Source organism: Rhinoderma darwinii (genome assembly GCF_050947455.1).
Source record: "Rhinoderma darwinii isolate aRhiDar2 chromosome 2 unlocalized genomic scaffold, aRhiDar2.hap1 SUPER_2_unloc_60, whole genome shotgun sequence".
In the NCBI taxonomy this organism is placed as follows: Eukaryota; Metazoa; Chordata; class Amphibia; order Anura; family Rhinodermatidae; genus Rhinoderma; species Rhinoderma darwinii.
This window is the reverse complement of record NW_027461730.1, coordinates 141,383-160,655: the sequence shown is the minus strand read 5'-3', so window position 1 is coordinate 160,655 and position 19,273 is coordinate 141,383. Positions and strand designations below refer to the sequence as shown.

General features: G+C 44.5%; 7 non-coding genes and 2 pseudogenes across 7 annotated transcripts; all 9 read right to left on the bottom strand.

Annotated features, from left to right (window-relative positions):
* Positions 1–790: 790 nt before the first annotated feature.
* LOC142681878 (U2 spliceosomal RNA) lies at positions 791–981 on the bottom strand. The gene has a single exon (XR_012853716.1). It is a non-coding gene; the product is annotated as a U2 spliceosomal RNA (small nuclear RNA).
* A 1,131-nt stretch (positions 982–2,112) lies between these two features.
* On the bottom strand, positions 2,113–2,303 carry LOC142681936 (U2 spliceosomal RNA). Its single transcript, XR_012853758.1, has one exon. It is a non-coding gene; the product is annotated as a U2 spliceosomal RNA (small nuclear RNA).
* Positions 2,304–3,430: 1,127 nt separating this feature from the next.
* LOC142681868 (U2 spliceosomal RNA) lies at positions 3,431–3,621 on the bottom strand. Its single transcript, XR_012853707.1, has one exon. It is a non-coding gene; the product is annotated as a U2 spliceosomal RNA (small nuclear RNA).
* Positions 3,622–4,748: 1,127 nt separating this feature from the next.
* On the bottom strand, positions 4,749–4,939 carry LOC142681935 (U2 spliceosomal RNA). The gene has a single exon (XR_012853757.1). It is a non-coding gene; the product is annotated as a U2 spliceosomal RNA (small nuclear RNA).
* A 1,275-nt stretch (positions 4,940–6,214) lies between these two features.
* LOC142681892 (U2 spliceosomal RNA) lies at positions 6,215–6,390 on the bottom strand (annotated as a pseudogene).
* A 789-nt stretch (positions 6,391–7,179) lies between these two features.
* On the bottom strand, positions 7,180–7,249 carry LOC142681902 (U2 spliceosomal RNA; annotated as a pseudogene).
* A 1,278-nt stretch (positions 7,250–8,527) lies between these two features.
* LOC142681897 (U2 spliceosomal RNA) lies at positions 8,528–8,720 on the bottom strand. Its single transcript, XR_012853726.1, has one exon. It is a non-coding gene; the product is annotated as a U2 spliceosomal RNA (small nuclear RNA).
* A 6,172-nt stretch (positions 8,721–14,892) lies between these two features.
* Positions 14,893–15,083, bottom strand: LOC142681869 (U2 spliceosomal RNA). The gene has a single exon (XR_012853708.1). It is a non-coding gene; the product is annotated as a U2 spliceosomal RNA (small nuclear RNA).
* Positions 15,084–16,204: 1,121 nt separating this feature from the next.
* Positions 16,205–16,389, bottom strand: LOC142681879 (U2 spliceosomal RNA). Its single transcript, XR_012853717.1, has one exon. It is a non-coding gene; the product is annotated as a U2 spliceosomal RNA (small nuclear RNA).
* Positions 16,390–19,273: the final 2,884 nt, after the last annotated feature.

Here is a 19,273-nt window from a genome sequence, read left to right as displayed (position 1 = left end):
TCTGAACTTTATATAAGACGGTGCGGCTCAGTCAGTCACTCAGTGTTGCCTGAGAGGGCAACACTGCAACAGCCGGCCCCCAGGCTGTCTTTTTTTTGCACAGCTAGTTGCCTCCAGGAGGCCACAAGAGGGAGACAAGGGACTGCAAAATGGAAAATAAGCATCCACCAACTTTACAGACAACTTGTTCTCCTTGCTCCTACAACCTCCATCCTTGCACAGTTTGTTATTCTTCCAGGTAACATAGTAACAAATCCAAATTGCTGCTCTCTTTGTAGGCAAGCAAGGGTTTGTTGCAACTGCAATTCTTACTTCTTCTTGAAATGTAGGGACCACAGTACATTCCATCACATCCATTTAGTGTACACAGGTAGGTCCATTGTGACGGGCGGGCGGGCGAGCGGGCTGGCTGCTTTAATGGCTGTTTGCTGTTCCCCTACTCCACTCCACTATTTGACTATGGTGCTGCATCAATCAGTGGCTGGCTCAGGTGCAGCTCTTTAACCTACCTAGGAGGGAGGGCGGAGAGAAGACAAGGAAGGTGAATGAGCTGTTCCAATGTGAAATGCCGGAAACACAGAAACACAGACGACACCACAAAACAAGAGGTGGCAATGTATTAATTAATTGCATTTAATAAATTAGCTCATTATCACACATGACTGTACAAATGCATTGTCCAACAGGTGTTGAAATAATGGGATTAAAAGGGGAGATCCCATCCGAAAGACAAAAACAATGGCAAACACAAAAAGCACTTTTGGAATCTGATTTTAGTAAACACATAAGGAAAGGGTGCACCGGTCCTGGAAATACTGCAATACCAGGTCAATGCGTGGAGTGGACAGAGCAAGCTCTATTTCCATCTCCCTGTTCTAAAAATCCATTTAATATATGGTCCCCAGATAGGGGACGTATCAGATATTAAACTGATAAGTACAGACACTACACTTGATCTTAGCCAAAAGGCCGAGAAGCGATAACCCGAACGTGCCGCGCGTTTTGCTTCTTTTGCTTGCACCACAATGCAGTGCTGAAAGAGGAGGAATCGACATAAAAACGCCTTCCTGGCAACGCCCAAATGCCCTCCTGCCGTGCAAACACTGGCAGCAGCAGCAGCAGCAGCAGCAGCAGTAAGTGCATGCCCACTGCCACCCCTTCTCCTTTCACACCTTGTATCAGCTTTAATCCAGTCCAGTGCTGCCTGCTGAGCAGCACTGACCAACACTGCCTGGGCCCAGGCTTTTATCTCTGAGGCCCCATTATGATGTCAGAAAGCTGGCTCTGGCTCCTGAGGTCTCCACTATGACACGTGCAAAGTTCCGTCTGAACTTTATATAAGACGGTGCGGCTCAGTCAGTCACTCAGTGTTGCCTGAGAGGGCAACACTGCAACAGCCGGCCCCCAGGCTGTCTTTTTTTTGCACAGCTAGTTGCCTCCAGGAGGCCACAAGAGGGAGACAAGGGACTGCAAAATGGAAAATAGGCATCCACCAACTTTACAGACAACTTGTTCTCCTTGCTCCTACAACCTCCATCCTTGCACAGTTTGTTATTCTTCCAGGTAACATAGTAACAAATCCAAATTGCTGCTCTCTTTGTAGGCAAGCAAGGGTTTGTTGCAACTGCAATTCTTACTTCTTCTTGAAATGTAGGGACCACAGTACATTCCATCACATCCATCTAGTGTACACAGGTAGGTCCATTGTGACGGGCGGGCGGGCGGGCGGGCTGGCTGCTTTAAAGGCTGTTTGCTGTTCCCCTACTCCACTCCACTATTTGACTATGGTGCTGCATCAATCAGTGGCTGGCTCAGGTGCAGCTCTTTAACCTACCTAGGAGGGAGGGCGGAGAGAAGACAAGGAAGGTGAATGAGCTGTTCCAATGTGAAATGCCGGAAACACAGAAACACAGACGACACAAAACAAGAGGTGGCAATGTATTAATTAATTGCATTTAATAAATTAGCTCATTATCACACATGACTGTACAAATGCATTGTCCAACAGGTGTTGAAATAATGGGATTAAAAGGGGAGATCCCATCCGAAAGACAAAAACAATGGCAAACACAAAAAGCACTTTTGGAATCTGATTTTAGTAAACACATAAGGAAAGGGTGCACCGGTCCTGGAAATACTGCAATACCAGGTCAATGCGTGGAGTGGACAGAGCAAGCTCTATTTCCATCTCCCTGTTCTAAAAATCCATTTAATATATGGTCCCCAGATAGGGGACGTATCAGATATTAAACTGATAAGAACAGATACTACACTTGATCTTAGCCAAAAGGCCGAGAAGCGATAACCCGAACGTGCCGCGCGTTTTGCTTCTTTTGCTTGCACCACAATGCAGTGCTGAAAGAGGAGGAATCGACATAAAAACGCCTTCCTGGCAACGCCCAAATGCCCTCCTGCCGTGCAAACACTGGCAGCAGCAGCAGCAGCAGCAGCAGCAGTAAGTGCATGCCCACTGCCACCCCTTCTCCTTTCACACCTTGTATCAGCTTTAATCCAGTCCAGTGCTGCCTGCTGAGCAGCACTGACCAACACTGCCTGGGCCCAGGCTTTTATCTCTGAGGCCCCATTATGATGTCAGAAAGCTGGCTCTGGCTCCTGAGGTCTCAACTATGACACGTGCAAAGTTCCGTCTGAACTTTATATAAGACGGTGCGGCTCAGTCAGTCACTCAGTGTTGCCTGAGAGGGCAACACTGCAACAGCCGGCCCCCAGGCTGTCTTTTTTTTGCACAGCTAGTTGCCTCCAGGAGGCCACAAGAGGGAGACAAGGGACTGCAAAATGGAAAATAGTCATCCACCAACTTTACAGACAACTTGTTCTCCTTGCTCCTACAACCTCCATCCTTGCACAGTTTGTTATTCTTCCAGGTAACATAGTAACAAATCCAAATTGCTGCTCTCTTTGTAGGCAAGCAAGGGTTTGTTGCAACTGCAATTCTTACTTCTTCTTGAAATGTAGGGACCACAGTACATTCCATCACATCCATCTAGTGTACACAGGTAGGTCCATTGTGACGGGCGGGCGGGCGGGCTGGCTGCTTTAATGGCTGTTTGCTGTTCCCCTACTCCACTCCACTATTTGACTATGGTGCTGCATCAATCAGTGGCTGGCTCAGGTGCAGCTCTTTAACCTACCTAGGAGGGAGGGCGGAGAGAAGACAAGGAAGGTGAATGAGCTGTTCCAATGTGAAATGCCGGAAACACAGAAACACAGACGACACAAAACAAGAGGTGGCAATGTATTAATTAATTGCATTTAATAAATTAGCTCATTATCACACATGACTGTACAAATGCATTGTCCAACAGGTGTTGAAATAATGGGATTAAAAGGGGAGATCCCATCCGAAAGACAAAAACAATGGCAAACACAAAAAGCACTTTTGGAATCTGATTTTAGTAAACACATAAGGAAAGGGTGCAGCGGTCCTGGAAATACTGCAATACCAGGTCAATGCGTGGAGTGGACAGAGCAAGCTCTATTTCCATCTCCCTGTTCTAAAAATCCATTTAATATATGGTCCCCAGATAGGGGACGTATCAGATATTAAACTGATAAGAACAGATACTACACTTGATCTTAGCCAAAAGGCCGAGAAGCGATAACCCGAACGTGCCGCGCGTTTTGCTTCTTTTGCTTGCACCACAATGCAGTGCTGAAAGAGGAGGAATCGACATAAAAACGCCTTCCTGGCAACGCCCAAATGCCCTCCTGCCGTGCAAACACTGGCAGCAGCAGCAGCAGCAGCAGCAGCAGTAAGTGCATGCCCACTGCCACCCCTTCTCCTTTCACACCTTGTATCAGCTTTAATCCAGTCCAGTGCTGCCTGCTGAGCAGCACTGACCAACACTGCCTGGGCCCAGGCTTTTATCTCTGAGGCCCCATTATGATGTCAGAAAGCTGGCTCTGGCTCCTGAGGTCTCAACTATGACACGTGCAAAGTTCCGTCTGAACTTTATATAAGACGGTGCGGCTCAGTCAGTCACTCAGTGTTGCCTGAGAGGGCAACACTGCAACAGCCGGCCCCCAGGCTGTCTTTTTTTTGCACAGCTAGTTGCCTCCAGGAGGCCACAAGAGGGAGACAAGGGACTGCAAAATGGAAAATAGTCATCCACCAACTTTACAGACAACTTGTTCTCCTTGCTCCTACAACCTCCATCCTTGCACAGTTTGTTATTCTTCCAGGTAACATAGTAACAAATCCAAATTGCTGCTCTCTTTGTAGGCAAGCAAGGGTTTGTTGCAACTGCAATTCTTACTTCTTCTTGAAATGTAGGGACCACAGTACATTCCATCACATCCATCTAGTGTACACAGGTAGGTCCATTGTGACGGGCGGGCGGGCGGGCTGGCTGCTTTAATGGCTGTTTGCTGTTCCCCTACTCCACTCCACTATTTGACTATGGTGCTGCATCAATCAGTGGCTGGCTCAGGTGCAGCTCTTTAACCTACCTAGGAGGGAGGGCGGAGAGAAGACAAGGAAGGTGAATGAGCTGTTCCAATGTGAAATGCCGGAAACACAGAAACACAGACGACACAAAACAAGAGGTGGCAATGTATTAATTAATTGCATTTAATAAATTAGCTCATTATCACACATGACTGTACAAATGCATTGTCCAACAGGTGTTGAAATAATGGGATTAAAAGGGGAGATCCCATCCGAAAGACAAAAACAATGGCAAACACAAAAAGCACTTTTGGAATCTGATTTTAGTAAACACATAAGGAAAGGGTGCACCGGTCCTGGAAATACTGCAATACCAGGTCAATGCGTGGAGTGGACAGAGCAAGCTCTATTTCCATCTCCCTGTTCTAAAAATCCATTTAATATATGGTCCCCAGATAGGGGACGTATCAGATATTAAACTGATAAGAACAGATACTACACTTGATCTTAGCCAAAAGGCCGAGAAGCGATAACCCGAACGGGCCGCGCGTTGACCGAGCCTGCCCAATACTGCTGTTCACCCCTTGCAGCGATTCAGCCTACTCCTAGGCAAATCCATGGGGCCCTGCAGGCTTACACACACTCACAGCTACTAAGCGGGAGGTGAATAAAGGCCGGAGAGGAAGCAAGACAGGATTTGCTTCTTTTGCTTGCACCACAATGCAGTGCTGAAAGAGGAGGAATCGACATAAAAACGCCTTCCTGGCAACGCCCAAATGCCCTCCTGCCGTGCAAACACTGGCAGCAGCAGCAGCAGCAGCAGCAGCAGCAGTAAGTGCATGCCCACTGCCACCCCTTCTCCTTTCACACCTTGTATCAGCTTTAATCCAGTCCAGTGCTGCCTGCTGAGCAGCACTGACCAACACTGCCTGGGCCCAGGCTTTTATCTCTGAGGCCCCATTATGATGTCAGAAAGCTGGCTCTGGCTCCTGAGGTCTCCACTATGACACGTGCAAAGTTCTGTCTGAACTTTATATAAGACGGTGCGGCTCAGTCAGTCACTCAGTGTTGCCTGAGAGGGCAACACTGCAACAGCCGGCCCCCAGGCTGTCTTTTTTTTGCACAGCTAGTTGCCTCCAGGAGGCCACAAGAGGGAGACAAGGGACTGCAAAATGGAAAATAGGCATCCACCAACTTTACAGACAACTTGTTCTCCTTTCTCCTACAACCTCCATCCTTGCACAGTTTGTTATTCTTCCAGGTAACATAGTAACAAATCCAAATTGCTGCTCTCTTTGTAGGCAAGCAAGGGTTTGTTGCAACTGCAATTCTTACTTCTTCTTGAAATGTAGGGACCACAGTACATTCCATCACATCCATCTAGTGTACACAGGTAGGTCCATTGTGATGGGCGGGCGGGCGGGCTGGCTGCTTTAATGGCTGTTTGCTGTTCCCCTACTCCACTCCACTATTTGACTATGGTGCTGCATCAATCAGTGGCTGGCTCAGGTGCAGCTCTTTAACCTACCTAGGAGGGAGGGCGGAGAGAAGACAAGGAAGGTGAATGAGCTGTTCCAATGTGAAATGAGGGAAACACAGAAACACAGACGACACAAAACAAGAGGTGGCAATGTATTAATTAATTGCATTTAATAAATTAGCTCATTATCACACATGACTGTACAAATGCATTGTCCAACAGGTGTTGAAATAATGGGATTAAAAGGGGAAATCCCATCCGAAAGACAAAAACAATGGCAAACACAAAAAGCACTTTTGGAATCTGATTTTAGTAAACACATAAGGAAAGGGTGCACCGGTCCTGGAAATACTGCAAAACCAGGTCAATGCGTGGAGTGGACAGAGCAAGCTCTATTTCCATCTCCCTGTTCTAAAAATCCATTTAATATATGGTCCCCAGATAGGGGACGTATCAGATATTAAACTGATAAGAACAGATTTTTTTTTTTATTGAAAGCCCGAGTCGTGCTTTCTATCACCCAAGTGCATAAAAAGTGCAGAGGTGCCACACAAAAAGTGCACAAGGATGCGGTCTATCGCAGCCCTTCTCTTAAAAGAGAGAGGCCCCGCATAACCATTCCCTGACCCTCCAAACCATAGGCCTAGAGGATCAAGGATCGATGGTCCCCCCTCGCCGAAGCTTAGGGAGACCCAAACACACTCCTAGGCTTCTACCTGGGCTGCCACCCCAGTGTCCACCTAGGAGCCTGCATCCTAGTTGCACCTCCCCTCCGAAGAAGGGAGGCCGGGTTGCAGGGGAAAAAGGAACCAGAAGGCCACACATTTTCCCCCTAGACCTCAGGAGGGTCCCAAAAGGGCACCGCATCCCAAAATCCTTGTGACAAACGTGACAAACACACAGTGAAAAACAAAATTAAATAAGTGGATGTGCGCTGTGATACAGCCTGGACATCCGCCAGGTATAAAAAATTCCTCATCTCCCAGCCGGAAGGCCGGGAGAATAAAGGTGTGTGCTCATATAGCGTGAAAGAGAGTGCGTGCAAGTGTGCCTTCACTCAGTGGGATCCCACCCCCAGTGAGTTAGGGCACCCCAGGGTCACCAGCCCTGGGGCACATAGCAACTCGGGCTTCCAAACTACCCGGCCTAATGACCTCGATCCGGCGGTCGCCTGGTCACCTACAAATGGTACCTTTAAACCAAATGCGTACACCAGAGCGATGACCGTTGTGGTTCCCTGCCCTCACCTCGGCGTTCTGTCATCCCCCTACGATGGCCCACGTACCACCGGCAGGGATGATTACTAACCTCAGCTTGAGCAGGTACTACACTTGATCTTAGCCAAAAGGCCGAGAAGCGATAACCCGAACGGGCCGCGCGTTGACCGAGCCTGCCCAATACTGCTGTTCACCCCTTGCAGCGATTCAGCCTACTCCTAGGCAATTCCATGGGGCCCTGCAGGCTCACACACACTCACAGCTACTAAGCGGGAGGTGAATAAAGGCCGGAGAGGAAGCAAGACAGGATTTGCTTCTTTTGCTTGCACCACAATGCAGTGCTGAAAGAGGAGGAATCAACATAAAAACGCCTTCCTGGCAACGCCCAAATGCCCTCCTGCCGTGCAAACACTGGCAGCAGCAGCAGCAGCAGCAGCAGCAGCAGCAGTAAGTGCATGCCCACTGCCACCCCTTCTCCTTTCACACCTTGTATCAGCTTTAATCCAGTCCAGTGCTGCCTGCTGAGCAGCACTGACCAACACTGCCTGGGCCCAGGCTTTTATCTCTGAGGCCCCATTATGATGTCAGAAAGCTGGCTCTGGCTCCTGAGGTCTCCACTATGACACGTGCAAAGTTCCGTCTGAACTTTATATAAGACGGTGCGGCTCAGTCAGTCACTCAGTGTTGCCTGAGAGGGCAACACTGCAACAGCCGGCCCCCAGGCTGTCTTTTTTTTGCACAGCTAGTTGCCTCCAGGAGGCCACAAGAGGGAGACAAGGGACTGCAAAATGGAAAATAGGCATCCACCAACTTTACAGACAACTTGTTCTCCTTGCTCCTACAACCTCCATCCTTGCACAGTTTGTTATTCTTCCAGGTAACATAGTAACAAATCCAAATTGCTGCTCTCTTTGTAGGCAAGCAAGGGTTTGTTGCAACTGCAATTCTTACTTCTTCTTGAAATGTAGGGACCACAGTACATTCCATCACATCCATCTAGTGTACACAGGTAGGTCCATTGTGACGGGCGGGCGGGCGGGCTGGCTGCTTTAATGGCTGTTTGCTGTTCCCCTACTCCACTCCACTATTTGACTATGGTGCTGCATCAATCAGTGGCTGGCTCAGGTGCAGCTCTTTAACCTACCTAGGAGGGAGGGCGGAGAGAAGACAAGGAAGGTGAATGAGCTGTTCCAATGTGAAATGCCGGAAACACAGAAACACAGACGACACAAAACAAGAGGTGGCAATGTATTAATTAATTGCATTTAATAAATTAGCTCATTATCACACATGACTGTACAAATGCATTGTCCAACAGGTGTTGAAATAATGGGATTAAAAGGGGAGATCCCATCCGAAAGACAAAAACAATGGCAAACACAAAAAGCACTTTTGGAATCTGATTTTAGTAAACACATAAGGAAAGGGTGCATCGGTCCTGGAAATACTGCAATACCAGGTCAATGCGTGGAGTGGAAAGAGCAAGCTCTATTTCCATCTCCCTGTTCTAAAAATCCATTTAATATATGGTCCCCAGATAGGGGACGTATCAGATATTAAACTGATAAGAACAGATTTTTTTTTTTTTTTTTTTTTTTTTTTTTTTAAAACCTTCAGGTTTGGATTAATTTTGTTTAAAAGCACTCGTTCATATCCTGTCGATACTTACTATCAGTATCCTAGATATTCTGAACGGTTCCATCCAATCATCATCAGGCTTTTTCATTTAGGTTTTTTAAATTTTCATATAACAAAAAGCAAATACAGAAATCATATCAAAAAAATTCCACCCCTCCACTACACTCTCACCATATACCTCCACTTCAAGACCTTCCAAATCCCTTCTGCATCCACCTCCCCCAACCTTTCCTTATCTACCAAATACACTGTATACATCCTATCCAATACCATTCTCAAACATCCTTCCACAGTTACATCTTTTTTTCTAAACACATACAGGTTCCTAACATCCCACAAAACCTCTTTTATAATTGCTAGCATGACAAATAATACCCTCTGATTTTTCTCACTTACACTCGCAAGCCCAAACAAAACTATTTCCATACATAACCTATTGATCCCAACCAGCTCCTTAAGTAACGGACCCATACCCCTCCAAACTCCCTGTGCCACCCCACAATTCCAAAACAGATGCACTATACTTTCGCTCCCACCACAATTCTCTCTTGGACACAAATCACTCCTCACAACTCCACGATTTTTCTGAAACTCTCTAACTGACAACCCACCATGCAAACTCTGCCATACAATCTCTCTCTGTCTATTTGTAATACCATCTGTCCTCAACCCCTTCCACACCTTACCAACACACTGACCTCTCACCATATTTATATTACATTGGACTTCCATATCTTTTATACACTTAAACACACTCTTCTTATCTTTCAAACATTCTTTCTTCACCGCTGTCAATCCAAACTTCCTCATAAAATTCTCAATAAACTCATACCATTTAGGACTCACAAACGCATACGGCTTCCTTAAATCTCTTTTCATCCATCCTATTTTTCCCAACACCTTCCCACCCAAAAATCTCACCATGCATGCAAATTTCCAATCACCTCCCAGCATCCTCTTCACTGCAAACATCACATTCACCCCTAAATACACTTCAATATTAGGAAAATTCATACCCCCATTCACCCAGTCCTTCAACACAGTCTCTCTTTTCACTCTCTCCATTGTCGTTCCCCAAAAAAACACAAACACAATTCTATTCAATTTCCTTACAACCATATACCCCGGAGGAAACACCACAGCAAGATACAGAAAAATCGGCAAAATCACACTTTTTATCACCATTATCTTTCCTTCAAACGTCAACTCTCTCAAACTCCAAAATCTCAACTTCCTACTCACTCTTTTCTCCACATCTACCCAACTCTCACTTCCATCCAATTTTTCATCCATTTTAACCCCCAAAATTTGAATCGCTCCGTCCACTCTTTTCACACCCAAGTCCTCATTCATACCTGAACTTCCAAACCTCTTATACTCACTTTTCTTCCAATTTACCCTAAAAGCTGACGCACCACAAAACAAAGACACCAATAATTTCGCCCTCCTCAAAACTGCAAAAGAATCACACAGCACACACACATCGTCCATATACGCCAACACTTTCAGCTCTTTTCCACCACTCCCTGGAATCTGCACCCCTCTCATACACTTATCCTTCCTAATCATCTCTAATAATGGTTCTAAAGCACACACAAAGACTATAGGGGACAAAGGGCATCCCTGTCTTACACCCGAACACACCTTCACTTCTTCGCTCACCCATCCGTTTATCAAAACCTTACTGCCCACACCCTTATACAACATCCTCACCATATTCACAAACTCTCCAGGAAACCCCATCCTCACCAACACTTTAAACAGAAAATCATGCGACAACCTATCAAATGCTTTTTCAAAATCAATAGACAACACACTAACCTCTTGCTTTCTCTCCCTTGCATCCCACAACACATCTCTCAACAAACAAAGATTCTCCCCAATCCTTCTCCCAGGAATTCCACACACTTGATCCTCCCCAATCACCTGATCTATCACATCTCTCATTCTATTGGCAATCATTTTAGCAAAAATCTTATAATCCACATTCAACAAAGTTATAGGTCTCCAATTCCTTACATCCTTCTCATCCCCTTTCTTATAAATCAGCACAACCACTCCACTCTTCATACTCTCCGCCAATCTACACTTTTCCCGCATAAAAACATATATCTCAATCATATCTAGCTTAATCACATCCCACATTCTCTTATAAAACTCCACTGGCAACCCATCCTCTCCCGGTGTTCTATTCACTGACATGCTTTCAATAGCTGATTTAACCTCTTCCTCCCCAACTCCTCTCATCAGCCTATCACACTCCATTCTCTCCACCTGCTTCTCAATCACAGCCACCACCTCAGACTCCAAATCTCTATCACACTCCTTTACTGCATACAATTCTCTGTAAAACTCTTCAACCACTCCTAACACCACTTTCCCTTTTACCAGATTCCCATCCTTATCATACACACATACCAAATCCTCTTTCTTCCCAATCACTTTTTTAAAAAAATATCTCGAACATTTCTCATTCTTTTCTAACTTATCCAATCTTGCTTGATACATAATTTCCTTACCCTTTTTCACCATCCATTCTTTCATATTCTTCTTAACTTCCTCAATCTTCTCATCCACCTCCCAACCATTCTTCTTCAAACTTCTCAAAAACCCCAATCTTTTATACAAGCACTCATACTTTCTCCTTCTACCAGCCGCTCTTCTATAACCAGCTTTCTTAAAATATACTTTTGTCTTTTCCTTCACCCAATCCCACCACTCCAACACATCTACAAACTCTTTCTTCCTTCTACACCAACTCCCATACAAATGAACATATTTCCCATACACCTCCTCATCTTCTAACAAATTAACATTTAATTTCCATAAACCCCTCCCACTTTTACATTCCACATCAAAAACCAGTTCACACATCACACACTCATGATCTGAATATATTACCCTCATTTGCATATAATTTTTACCCATCACACCTTTCGACACAAAACACATATCTAGTCTTGAACTATAAATACCCCTGTCTGAAAAATACGTATCTTGGGGGTCTACCCCACATAGTTTTATCACATCCTTCAACTGAAAATCAAACAAAATATTTTTAACCACATTACCAGACACATCCACATTTTTTCCATCAATCTCACAATTAAAGTCCCCTATCCACACAACCGGATCCTTCCCAGGCAAAAACATTTTCACTTTTTCAAACAATTCCACTCTTTCATTCTTATTAACTGGAGCATATATATTAATTATACGAACATTCACTCTATTAAATCTCACCACCACCATCACACACCTTCCCTCCTCAATAACAGTATGACTGAAAATTTCTATTTTTTTGTTTTTTAATAAAATCCCCACACCATCATTTCTATTTTTGTTTGACACTGACCATATTGCAGGCCCGTGCACCCACTCCTCCTGCCCCACCACAAAATCCAATCCACACTCTTGAACACAAATGACATCAACATTTTGATTTGCTAATAAGTCTAGTATAAGAGCTCTTCTGGCTCTACTCCTAAACATACGCACATTGGATGACAAAAACTTCAAAGACATAATCTAAAACAACCCAAAGGAAGAAAATTTAGCAACGCCATTATTTTAAGATTTTCCTCTGGAGTACTTTGGAAGAACCTTCTCCGCCAGAGCCTGTATCCATATGGGCCTCAAATAAAGATTCGAATGGGTTCTCCAACGAAATCGCCTCTTCTTCCACCTTCTCAAAACGTGGCTTTTTTGCCGTTTTCCTGGGGGGACGAAAACATTCTGCACCTGTGACAGTCACTTCCCCCCCAGGAGGTTCATCTTCCTCGGAGAGAGACCAGTCTATTCTTGCTGACTCATCCATCAGAATGCTCATGGGAGATTCCACAGCTGGGCTAATCAAACCCTCCCCCATCTCCACCTGCTGCTGGTCTTGCACAGCTTCATTTTGTCTTTTTTCAGCCTCCTCAGACATCCTCAAGATTCTTGCTCCTTCCTCCCTCTTCCTATCAAGATCCATTTGATTCCTTTGCTTCCTAGCCTCCTCCTGCTTCTTCCTTTCTTCCCTCCTCTTTACCACTTCAGGACAGTCTCTGTACATATGTCCAGTCAATCCACATAGGTCACAGGCTCTAGGCTGTGGACACGCCCCAGCCTCATGTCCAGGATTTTTACAGTTCCTGCACAGTTTAACCCCTGGGCAATCCTCCTTTAAATGGCCAAATTTAAAACAGTTCCTGCAAAAGGATGGCTGTCCTTGGTAATACAGGTAGCCTCTGTTTCCAGCCACAGAAAAATTGGCAGGTGGGTGTCTCACTCCCCCAATACAGCCTTCATCAGGTCTTAGCTTTACCCAGAATTTGTATGTTCCATTAAATATGTTAAGGATACTTTTCTGCCTTACCCCTCCTTTCACACTTAAACAGTACTGTCCAAGAAAGTTCTTTAGGATATTAACATCCGTGAAAGGGTTAAACACATGGATAAAGACAGTTTTTTCCTCTAGTTCAAACAGCGGAACAAATGTGACATTCCTCAGTACCTGATTTGCTGCATTAGTCTTCAGGCATTCATAGAAAAGCAGGCAGGTCCCATCCACATAAAAGGAAATGTCATAGATACCTTGTTTCTTTGATTCCTGAATACAAAACACATCATCTTCAAGGGAAATACCCGCCATCTTTTCCACAATTTCGTGTCCAACATATGAGATGCTGTTCTTCATGCTGTCTGAGATCTCCACCTTCAGCCGGACTGTCTTCTGGATACCTGAGGAAAATTCCATACCTGCCATCTTTCAGCCTATCGGTCCAGGACCATAGGAGGATCGCCACTCAAAAGGTCTCCTGCTACCACAGGAACACTCGCACCCCCGACCCAGACCAGAGCAATAAACCCTGATCTGAGCCAAAAGGCCGAGAAGCGATAACCCGAACGGGCCGCGCGTTGACCGAGCCTGCCCAATACTGCTGTTCACCCCTTGCAGCGATTCAGCCTACTCCTAGGCAATTCCATGGGGCCCTGCAGGCTCACACACACTCACAGCTACTAAGCGGGAGGTGAATAAAGGCCGGAGAGGAAGCAAGACAGGATTTGCTTCTTTTGCTTGCACCACAATGCAGTGCTGAAAGAGGAGGAATCAACATAAAAACGCCTTCCTGGCAACGCCCAAATGCCCTCCTGCCGTGCAAACACTGGCAGCAGCAGCAGCAGCAGCAGTAAGTGCATGCCCACTGCCACCCCTTCTCCTTTCACACCTTGTATCAGCTTTAATCCAGTCCAGTGCTGCCTGCTGAGCAGCACTGACCAACACTGCCTGGGCCCAGGCTTTTATCTCTGAGGCCCCATTATGATGTCAGAAAGCTGGCTCTGGCTCCTGAGGTCTCCACTATGACACGTGCAAAGTTCCGTCTGAACTTTATATAAGACGGTGCGGCTCAGTCAGTCACTCAGTGTTGCCTGAGAGGGCAACACTGCAACAGTCGGCCCCCAGGCTGTCTTTTTTTTGCACAGCTAGTTGCCTCCAGGAGGCCACAAGAGGGAGACAAGGGACTGCAAAATGGAAAATAGGCATCCACCAACTTTACAGACAACTTGTTCTCCTTGCTCCTACAACCTCCATCCTTGCACAGTTTGTTATTCTTCCAGGTAACATAGTAACAAATCCAAATTGCTGCTCTCTTTGTAGGCAAGCAAGGGTTTGTTGCAACTGCAATTCTTACTTCTTCTTGAAATGTAGGGACCACAGTACATTCCATCACATCCATCTAGTGTACACAGGTAGGTCCATTGTGACGGGCGGGCGGGCGGGCTGGCTGCTTTAATGGCTGTTTGCTGTTCCCCTACTCCACTCCACTATTTGACTATGGTGCTGCATCATCAATCAGTGGCTGGCTCAGGTGCAGCTCTTTAACCTACCTAGGAGGGAGGGCGGAGAGAAGACAAGGAAGGTGAATGAGCTGTTCCAATGTGAAATGCCGGAAACACAGAAACACAGACAACACAAAACAAGAGGTGGCAATGTATTAATTAATTGCATTTAATAAATTAGCTCATTATCACACATGACTGTACAAATGCATTGTCCAACAGGTGTTGAAATAATGGGATTAAAAGGGGAGATCCCATCCGAAAGACAAAAACAATGGCAAACACAAAAAGCACTTTTGGAATCTGATTTTAGTAAACACATAAGGAAAGGGTGCACCGGTCCTGGAAATACTGCAATACCAGGTCAATGCGTGGAGTGGGCAGAGCAAGCTCTATTTCCATCTCCCTATTCTAAAAATCCATTTAATATATGGTCCCCAGATAGGGGACGTATCAGATATTAAACTGATAAGAACAGATACTACACTTGATCTTAGCCAAAAGGCCGAGAAGCGATAACCCGAACGTGCCGCGCGTTTTGCTTCTTTTGCTTGCACCACAATGCAGTGCTGAAAGAGGAGGAATTGACATAAAAACGCCTTCCTGGCAACGCCCAAATGCCCTCCTGCCGTGCAAACACTGGCAGCAGCAGCAGCAGCAGCAGTAAGTGCATGCCCACTGCCACCCCTTCTCCTTTCACACCTTGTATCAGCTTTAATCCAGTCCAGTGCTGCCTGCTGAGCAGCACTGACCAACACTGCCTGGGCCCAGGCTTTTATCTCTGAGGCCCCATTATGATGTCAGAAAGCTGGCTCTGGCTCCTGAGGTCTCCACTATGACACGTGCAAAGTTCCGTCTGAACTTTATATAAGACGGTGCGGCTCAGTCAGTCACTCAGTGTTGCCTGAGAGGGCAACACTGCAACAGCCGGCCCCCAGGCTGTCTTTTTTTTGCACAGCTAGTTGCCTCCAGGAGGCCACAAGAGGGAGACAAGGGACTGCAAAATGGAAAATAGGCATCCACCAACTTTACAGACAACTTGTTCTCCTTGCTCCTACAACCTCCATCCTTGCACAGTTTGTTATTCTTCCAGGTAACATAGTAACAAATCCAAATTGCTGCTCTCTTTGTAGGCAAGCAAGGGTTTGTTGCAACTGCAATTCTTACTTCTTCTTGAAATGTAGGGACCACAGTACATTCCATCACATCCATCTAGTGTACACAGGTAGGTACCTTGTGACGGGCGGGCGGGCGGGCTGGCTGCTTTAATGGCTGTTTGCTGTTCCCCTACTCCACTCCACTATTTGACTATGGTGCTGCATCAATCAGTGGCTGGCTCAGGTGCAGCTCTTTAACCTACCTAGGAGGGAGGGCGGAGAGAAGACAAGGAAGGTGAATGAGCTGTTCCAATGTGAAATGCCGGAAACACAGAAACACAGACGACACAAAACAAGAGGTGGCAATGTATTAATTAATTGCATTTAATAAATTAGCTCATTATCACACATGACTGTACAAATGCATTGTCCAACAGGTGTTGAAATAATGGGATTAAAAGGGGAGATCCCATCCGAAAGACAAAAACAATGGCAAACACAAAAAGCACTTTTGGAATCTGATTTTAGTAAACACATAAGGAAAGGGTGCACCGGACCTGGAAATACTGCAATACCAGGTCAATGCGTGGAGTGGACAGAGCAAGCTCTATTTCCATCTCCCTGTTCTAAAAATCCATTTAATATATGGTCCCCAGATAGGGGACGTATCAGATATTAAACTGATAAGAACAGATAAGGTTTCAACAAAATTTTATTGACAAATATTCACATACATAGAATGCAAAATTTACAAAATAAAATTCAGTAATGAAATGCTGTTAAATAAAATTCCGTAATAATAAATTTGTTTATACATTCAATTGTCCAATAAGATTAGTAATAAAACGTTTTTAATACATTTCATTAAAAAACCTTTTTATAGCATAAAATTCGGTACTAAAAATGTTTATTTTTAATACATTCCATTAAAACGATAAAGGCAATATATTTTCAACGAGAAGAAGGTTTCTTTAAAAGTATGACAATGGCAGGGTAAAACATCATAAAACAAGCAATAAAATCACAATTATAAATACATGGATAATTTACATAATAATTGTGTTCCATAGAGACAGACACCACATGGATGCCGCCTCTTTTGCTCCGAGATGTTTTTTGTCTCTTAGATAATATACATATAATTCACTCAACGCGATTTTAACACAATCTTTAATATCAATAAAATCACGTTTAAAAAGAAGAATGTTCCTAACCTTCCAGATGGCATTTTTAAAACAATTAATAATCATCCAGCAGATCATCTGCTGTCTGAATGATGGGCAGGTAAAAAGGCCATAAAAAACGTACTCGTATTTAAAATCGTTAAGACCGCAAATCCATTTTAATAAAAGGCCAGCCTTCCTCCAAATCTCCTGTGCATAGTGGCAGTTCCAGAATAAGTGCATTACCGTCTCATCATTTCTGCACATATCTCTCGGGCACTTGGCTCTCGCCACCAGTCCTCGCCTGTGTTGGAACTCACGTGTAGGGAGGCACTGGTGCACGATCGCCCAGGCAAGGTCCTTATGCACATTTGCAAGGTATTTCCCAAAAACATTCCGCCACACTTGCTTGGACCTTGCCTGTGAGAGATTGGAAACTGCCACCATTTCTTCTCTGTGTCTACACGCCACTGACACCTTCCTCTGGTCCCCCAATATATCAGGCTCCAACTCATGGAGGCTCAGGAGCCTGACAGTCTTCTCCAGCACCACGTAGTGTTCTGGGGGACACAGGAGCACAGGAGAATTTAGGGAGATACGAGACCAACGCTTAAAAACCATGCCCGCTGCATATTTTAAAAAGCAGCTAAAAATGCCATCGGATTTAAACATTTTAAAACAGAAGCAGAAATATTTGATATAAAAAAATGTAAAAAGGTTAGGAACATCTCTCCCGCCATTGTCCTTACATTTATACATAAAATCACGTTTTAATTTTTCCATCTTGGAGCCCCACAGAAACATAAAACAAATGCGTGTTAGCTTTTTAATATATAAAATGGACGGAGGGAAAACCATGGCAACATAAAGCATTATTGGGATTAAAACCATTTTTATAATTAAAATTTTCCCCTCCATCGTGAGGCTCCTAAGATTCCACATTAAAACCTTCTTCTCTATTTTTGCTATCACTGAGTCCCAGTTAGAGGTCCCATTGTTCGCCTGATTAAAAACAATGCCTAAAATTTTAATCTGGTCCTTCTGCATTCTGACTCCTGGGGTCAGGGAGGAATCCCAGCCTCCTATATTAAAACACTCACATTTATCAATGTTAAGTTTAAAACCAGAAGCCTCGCAGAAAAAGGTGGTGTTCCTCAGCGCCCTCCTCATGGATGTTGAATCAGGGCATAAAATTGTTACGTCATCCATGTAGCCCAATACCTTTATTTGGTTACCCCTCCCACCAGGTATCGGGGCGCCTCTGACTACTTTGTCACTTCTGAGCATAGCTAACAGGGGCTCCATTGCGCATATAAATAGTAGGGGAGACAATGGGCACCCTTGCTTGACTCCAGGTAAAAGAGGAACACCTTTAGTTAAAAATCCATTTACAGAAATTTCACTAAAACAGGACCGATATAAAAGCATAACACGACTTATCATAAAATCAGGCACCGCCATCTTTTTAAGAACCATAAAAAGGAACTCATGGGACACTCTATCAAAGGCCTTTTCAAAGTCTAGTGATAAAATAGCAAGATTTTGGCCTCGATCTTTAAAATACCAAATAACATCTCTTAAAATATTAAGGGACTCAGTGATAGATCTACCAGGTACCCCACAGACCTGGTTTGGGTGGATTAGCTTACTGATAAAAGGTTTAAAACGGACCGCTATCAATTTGGCTAAAATCTTGTAGTCTACATTTAAAAGTGTAATGGGACGCCAATTTTTCAGTTGGTCCTTTTCACCTTTTTTAAAAATTAAAGACACGATCCCCCTTCTCCAGGAAGGGGGCAGCTCTTCAGTGATAAAAACCTCTTTGTACAGTAAAATCATATCCTCTTTTAAAACATCCCAAAAAGTTAGATAAAATTCAATAGGCAACCCATCCTCCCCAGGGGCCTTTCCCGCTGAAAAACTTTTAAAAACAGATAAAAGTTCCTCTAAATTAAGATCTCGGGATAAAACCTCCTGGTCTAAAATATCTAACTTAAAATCAAGGGAGTTAAGAGCATGATTTAAAAAGGATTTATCAATAGCTTTTTTACTAAAAAGGAGTTGGTAAAAGTTAAAAGCTGCATTCAACATTCCTCCCATAGAAGTCTCCCCTTCTAGGTTTAAAATAGCATCTCGCCTACCATTTACCTTTTTAAAAAAGAATCGGGAGCACTTCTCATCTTCTTCAAGGTGTTTTACATGGGAGTTAAAAATGATTTGTTTGCCTTTATCATCTAAACATTTTTTTATTTCAGCTTTTAAATTTAAAATATCCGAATCCACCTCAAACCCAACATCCTTTAGTTTAAAAAGCACATGCAAACGCTTATTAAGAACATAAAACCACTGTTTCTTTTCTCTAGCTTTCTTCCTACCTGCTCGGATAAAAAATAATTTAATTCTGGGTTTAATGCCCTCCCACCAGTGCAGCATGGTCTCGTGGGGCT